At 36.2% G+C, this 7,184-nt stretch overlaps 1 protein-coding gene across 1 annotated transcript in view; it reads right to left on the bottom strand.

The window, feature by feature from the left end:
* The window catches only part of LOC135095026 (syndecan-like), a 59,793-nt gene extending 58,716 nt beyond the window's left edge, over nt 1-1,077 (bottom strand). Inside the window, exon 1 of the mRNA XM_063995653.1 lies at nt 905-1,077. The gene's annotated coding sequence lies outside the window, so the exon portion shown is untranslated. The remainder of the gene's footprint in view (nt 1-904) is intronic.
* Nucleotides 1,078-7,184: the final 6,107 nt, after the last annotated feature.

Below are 7,184 nucleotides of genomic sequence, written 5' to 3'. Positions count from 1 at the left end.
GCAATAATAGAAGAAAGGCAAGGAATAGAGAATGATAATGATGAAAATGAAGCAATAACGCAAAAAAAAGAGAGGAATGGGATGATAAACAGAGGAAGTAAGGATTGTAGTAAAGAAACGTAATGATAAACAAAAGGAATAAACAAGGAAATGGGAAAAAATGGAAGAAAAGATGGAAATAGAGAGACTACAAAAAAGAAAATATATGAAAACAAAGATACACGGGAAGAAATAATAATAATAATAATAATAATAATAATAATAATAATAATAATAATAATAATAAATAAAATACAACGAATGAGAAACAAAAGAGAAAAATAAAGGGAGAGGAAAGATAAAGAAAGGATAATAAATAAATAAATAACCAAACTACACTTATACAAAGAAAGACGAAACAAATAAAAAAAAAAAAAAAAAAAACAGCGAAAGAAAAAAAAAACAATTAAAAAATATGAACGAAAGGGAGAGAGAGTGGGAAGAAAATAAATAAATAGAATAAATAATACTAAAAACAAAGAAACACAAACGAAAAACAAATAAATAAAAACACGACAGCGAAAACGAGACACGAAAAATAATAACGAAAACGGGAAGAGGAGAAAAATCACGAACGAGAGAGAGAGAGAGAGAAAGAGGAAATAAATGATAAACGAGAGGAAGACAAATTATAAACAAAGAAGAAAAAGAGAAAAGGTGAAAAATAAAAATGAAAGAGAAGGAAGAGGAGGAGAAGAAAAGTAGTGGAGAGATGGAGGAAAGCGGGAGGGAAGGGAGAGAGAGAGAGAGGGAGAGCAAGGCGTCCCTCCCTCTCTCTCTCTCTCTCTCTCTCTGTGTGTGTCTGTGCCCAAGAACTTTTAACTTTGGTATGTCCGCTTTTTGTGTACGTAACTCTCGTGTGTACCTGTGTGCGGGTGAGCGGGCCCAGCAGCAGCGTGCAGGCGAGGAGCAGGGAAAGGTATCCGCATGGTGACGACACTTTTGACGGTGTTTGTATGAAGAGAAACACTTTTATGTGGTAATCCAGGGAGTAGGGGCGGCGAGCGTCCTCACACCATCACGGTCTACTGTGCACTGAGGGAGCCGAGGCCACACGGCGGTCGAGGCGCATGCGCACTCCCCCGCCAGGACCTTAGGGCTGCCAGCTTTGCTATTTCTGTATTTTGTGTCTCGGCTTCCTTTATTTCGTGTTTGTATCGGGGATTCCTTGGTTTGCTGGTTGTTATTGTCGTCTCAATGCATGAACTTTCTTTCCTGGACTTTGAAACTTACAGATTCAATGTTTTTTTTTCTCTCTCTCTTTTTTCTTTGTTTTACTTTTTTTCTTTACATTTCGTATCTAAGTTTGTTTCATTTATCTTTGTTCGCCTCATGACTCATTTGTTTGTTGTTTGCGTTTCCTTCATGAACTTTAGAACGTAAGGAATGCATTTTTTTTTTTTCTTTCCTTTTCTTTTAATTCTTATGATCGTGTCTAATAAATGTGTTTTAAGTATTTCTTGTTTGCGTCGGGATGAATCTGTTTGCATTAACTTTTCTTTCTTGCTATGAAATTTGAACCTTGAGAAATGGCATCTTTTTTTTTTTTTTTTTTTTACTCTACTTTCTTCTATTTTCTTTACATTCCTGTCTAAAGTTCATTTTAGTTATTTCTTGTTGGCCTCGGGATTAATTTTGTCTGCTGTTCGTCTCAATGTTATTATTATTTATCTTTTAATACTGAATGCTTCTTACGCACGTGGTACAGTAATTTATCTACGTGATGTTGTTAATTGTCATTGCAATATTGAATGGATTTTAAAATGCCACGTGTTATAATTGATAGGACGTGCTAGGCAAGCCGTGTTTCTCTCTTTTTTTCTTTTTTCTTTTTTTTTTCCTGTTTCTGTTTTTGTTCGGGGCAGGAAGTGAATACAATGGTTATGGTCTGATTATTTTCACTGCTGCCAGGGAAGTGTTAAATGTTATAGCTTATCACCCCACGTCACTCATCGGCCTTGTCATGATACTGGTGGTGGTGGTGATGGTGGCGGTGGTGGTGGTGATGGCGATAACAACGCTCTTCATCTTCCTTTTCAAATCTCTAACAGCATAAAAAAAATAAAATAAAAATAAGAAAACAAATAAAGAAAGAACGTGAAAAGAATTTAAAAGCAGGGAACAAAAGGAAGAAAAGAAAAAAATAAAGTTACAGTCAACCAGTACATCTTTTTAAACACAACGGCGCGTTCATTACTGCACAAATATTTCTTTCTTTCCTTTCTTTCCTCTTAGTACCTGGAAGGAACACTAATAAAAAAAATACTGCTCTTTGGTTCTTTTCAAAAATCCTTCCCCGCCATTAAATTTTCCTCCCTAATGCTCCAAATATTAATATACGCATGATGGTACACTTAATTAAACAGTGCTGCATTTTGGAATTCTCTCTCTCTCTCTCATCTCTCTCTCTCTCTCTCTCTCTCTCTTCTCCTCTCTCTCTTCTCTCTCTCTCTCTCTCTCTCTCTCTCTCTTATTTTCCCTCCTTCCATTCACTCTTTTTTTTTTTCCCTCCTTTCCTCCCTCCACCATCATTATTCTCTCTCTCTCTCTCACTCTCTCTCTCTCTCTCTCCTCTCCTCTCTTCTCTCTCTCTCTCTCTCTCTCTCTCTCTCTCTCTCTCTCTCTGTCTCTCTCCTCTCTCTCTCTCTCTCTCTCTCTCTCACTCTCTCTCTCTCTCTCTCTCAAGGCTCTGTGACGAAAGAAACAGAGAGAGAGAGAGAGAGAGAGAGAGAGAGAGAGAGAGAGAGAGAGAGAGAGAGAGAGAGAGAGAGAGAGAGAGAGAGTGGTGTCAAATCAGTCCATCACGAAGGTCAGGTTAAGTTAATTTACATTGACCAAGGAAGAAAACAAGGCGAAAAAAATAAATAAAAGAAAAATAAAAGAAATGGTAAGACAAGTAGTGATAAAGAATACATTAACCTGACAGCGCAACATTTTAAAATTAGTGATGGTAGAAAATGAAGTCAAATAATGCTGATGCTACTGCTGATGATAATTACAACAACAACAATAACAATAACAACAATAACGGCAACAGCACATGAGCCGCTTTTCAAAGATGTTATACCTCAAAAGTTACGAAAAAAACGAATAAGTAAATAAATAAATATATGCATGAATAAACAAACAAGTAAAAAATAAATAAAAGAAAAAAAAAACCGTACTAATAATGAAATTCAATATATCTTCGAGCAAGACTTTAAATATACAAGACATCTAATTTGCGATTGTGACAGTCCTGATTCTAAGTTTGGCATTCATTTAAACCTTGACACCAAAGATTTGAATGTGGCGCCGTTGGGTACTATCATTATTATTATTATTATTATTATTATTATTATTATTATTATTATTATTATTATTATTATTATTATTATTATTATCAACTATAAAAGAAATAATGATAGCAGAGGACATAAATACGTATTGAGTAATGAATCATCTGTAAAAAAGACCAAAAGGATGCGTCATTCTACGTCATATCTATTATCTTGATCTTGTTCTTGTTCTTCTCGCCGCCTCCTTTGTGTGTGTTATCCGCCAAGAAGAGGATCCACTCCCCTTTGTCACCACCACGCTTTTCTTACGTATAAAGCTTTTTTGGGGAGTTTTATTTTATGTATAATTTGTTCGATTTTTATTTTATCCCAGCAACTTACACTTGAAAACCCAAAATCCTATTGAAATATGAAAGCATCCCTGAAAACCGTAAGAATTTCTGCTATTTTTTTAAACTGTCACTGGAATCAAGAAAACACCTTTGAAAACCCCAATAAGACAATAAATAAAATGAAAGTATGCAGGAATAAAAATAAACAAATAAATAAATAAATAAATAAGTAGAGAGTAAGAGAAATTATGACAAATGTTGTAAACTTGTGAATATTAAAGAGAACGATTTAATAAAGTGATTGTGTATCAGTCTGTTTGTTTATTTGTTTGTTTAGGTCACGAAGGTCAAGGTTACGTTAGGTTAGTGAGAGAGAGAGAGAGAGAGAGAGAGAGAGAGAGAGAGAGAGAGAGAGAGAGAGAGAGAGAGAGAGAGAGAGAGAGAGAGAGAAACACACCTACCTATTTCTACCTATCATCCCCATCCATAAATTAGCCTAATCTTTAAAAGCTCCCTAATGACTCGACACTAACAACCTGATTTCAGAGTCCATTCCATTGACCCACCACTCTATTTGAGAACCAATTCCTTCTTATCATTTTTTTTTCTTAAAGATGCTAGTAGTAGTAGTAGTAGTAGTAGTAGTAGTAGTAGTAGTAGTAGGTTGTTGTTGTTGTTGTTGTAGCGAAAGTTGTACTGATAAAATAAAAGAACACAATTTAGATAAACTTCTTTACGTTTTAAATAAGAAAGGAAGTGACGTCAGTGTGTGAGTAACTGGGCTCTCTCTCTCTCTCTCTCTCTCTCTCTCTCTCTCTCTCTCCCATACATGGAAACATAAGGCCAGTGGGGGGAAGGAAAAGTCGCCATGTTGCATCTCGTAATGTCAGGGGCTACATTTTGAACGCTTTGGTGTCTCAACCACTATTTGTCTACACTGAGTCGTAACGTTTGGGTTTGTTAGTGTTTGCAGTCTCAACAAAGCGTCGTAGTCATTTGGGTCAGTGCCCTTCTGGGATCCCCGCTCATGACACCGTTTAAGTTAGGCTAACACACGTAACACACACACACACACACACACACTCGCACGCACACACATTCTCTCTCTCTCTCTCTCTCTCTCTCTCTCTCTCTCTCTCTCTCTCTCTCTCTCTCTCTCGGTAACAAGGCTGTATGCTATTGTTTTTTTATTTATTTATTGTTATTATTTATTTGTTTATTTATTTGTCAATTTATTTGTTGATTTGTTTTAATTCATATAACAATAATATTTTTACATAAACTACTACTACTACTACTACTACTACTACTACTACTACTACTATCATTATCTTCATTCACGAGTATAGAGCTGAGTTGGTGCCGGGCGCTGGTGCAGTAGGCTATGCAAGGGTGGGGCAGCGAACCAGTGTCAATCTAACCATGTAACTTTCCCTTTGGCCTTCCCATGATGCAATGCCTGGTGATAATGTCAATAATGCTTGTGTGTCCATAAAGGTATCTAGGTTGTTTTAAGGGAATATTCTGTGTGTGTGTATGTGTGTGTGTGTGTTTGATATATGTACACATACAAGCAACCTTTCCTTAGGCGCCACTCGTGATGCAAAGAAAACAAACACACACACGCACACACACACACACACATTCACATACTGTCCCCCTTAAAAAAAAAAAAAAAAAGAAAAGAAAAAAAACGCTAAAAAATAAGTGAGAAAAATGAAAGAAATTTGACTAACTTTGTAAGTGGCAAATTGAGTGGGCGTTTTTCTCCCCCCCCCCCTCTCTCTCTCTCTCTCTCTCTCTCTCTCTCTCTCTCTATTTTTGTGTCCTCTTGAACATTTAGAAATATATTTACATGCAAGGAAAACGGGCAAAGGTGAAAAATAAAACCACTAATTTGCAACGCCGCTTCTCGCCCTCCACCACCCGCCCCCACGGAATGCTAGAAACAAACTAAATAAAATAGATAACAAAAAATAAATAAATGAATAAAAAAAATAAGGGAAAATTCAAAACTCAGCCTCTTGAATAGCTGAGGCATCTGTAAAGTCATGTTCTCAACCAGTACAGTCTGGCTTGGAGGGAATACTGAAACGGGAAAGACCTCGAGATTACCAGAGAGAGAGAGAGAGAGAGAGAGAGAGAGAGAGAGAGAGAGAGAGAGAGAGGGAGAGGAAACTAGTCCACTCTTGCACCAGACAGGATATGGCTAACCCTTTTGGCTCAACCCTTTAGGCCCCGGGAGAGCTCAATGGGGTATTTTGCTTATTTATTTATTATTTTTAGTCCTTAACCAGAATCTCTCTTACATTAACCCTTTGACTGATATTTAGTATACCTTTCTTTAATTAGCAATCACTCTGAGACACCTTTACTTGCTTTACAACCACCTCCAATTTTTAAAGTAGGTAGAAATCGCAAAATTTATTCTTTTTTAATCCTCTTCTTTCTTGTAGATGTTTGTAAAGATTTCGTGCTTGAATTTATTTATTTATTTATTTATTTATTTTTTATTTTTTAGCATCGCAGTGAAGGGGTTTTAAAAAGATGTAGTTTATCCTTTTTTTTTTTTTTTGTAAGTTCAATTTAATTTAGTTTTTTTTTTTCCTATAGTTATGTATGTATTTCAGTTATGCATTTTTTTCTGTTTCAATCATTTATATATTCCAAGTTACATCTCATTTCGTTTCTTTAATAGATTCAGTCAGTTATGCATTCAAAGCTTTTTTTTTTAAATTAGTTTTAATCATTACGCATTCAAAGTTTCATCTCATTTCGTTTATTTCATAGTTTTAATTAGTTATGTATTCATTTTTTTTTTCTTTGTCCTTTAGGCATTCAAAATTTTATCTCATTTCGTTTATTTCATAGTTTCAACCAGCTACGCATTGTTTTTGTCTTTTGTTTCGTTTCAGTCATTTATGCATTCAAAATTTAATCTCACTTCATTCTTTTACAGTTTCAACCAGCTATGCATTCAAAGTTTCATCTCATTCAGCTTCTTTACATAGCTTCAATCAGTTATGCATTCGTTTAATTTCCTTTCCTTCAATGGTGAGAGTAAGAGGGGTGTTGTGCAGCGGGGCAAGGGGGTGGAGTGCTCGCAAGGGGTGGGAGGCAACCGGTTAGGGAGGTGGCAAGAGCAGAACCATGGACATAAAGAGAGATGACAGCAATTGTTGTGGCGTCTGGGTGGGCGTGAGTCGAGCCTCCCATGTGTGGGTGCGCTACACTAAATAAACAGCCAGGCAAACATAACGCATACACGCAAATGAATAAACAAAACATAATAATACCACTGGGAATGGAACCTCTGTTGGTCTTTTCTTCACTCCTTTTGTTTCCCTTGGCCAGTGCCCCTCTTGCATGGAAATTAATGAAATGAATATATAAACAAATGGGTATATAATAAACAATGTGATAAATAAATAAATACCTTTACAGCACAGTAGGCAGGGGTCAGCAGCGTAGCCAAACCTGTGTCTCTCCACAACACTGCTGGCACACCAAATTTAATCCCAAAACAATCTGCAAA

Source organism: Scylla paramamosain, chromosome 47 (assembly GCF_035594125.1).
Source record: "Scylla paramamosain isolate STU-SP2022 chromosome 47, ASM3559412v1, whole genome shotgun sequence".
NCBI classification, from domain to species: domain Eukaryota; kingdom Metazoa; phylum Arthropoda; class Malacostraca; order Decapoda; family Portunidae; genus Scylla; species Scylla paramamosain.
The sequence above is the reverse complement of the archived record's forward strand: the minus strand, read 5'-3'. Positions and strand labels throughout refer to the sequence as shown.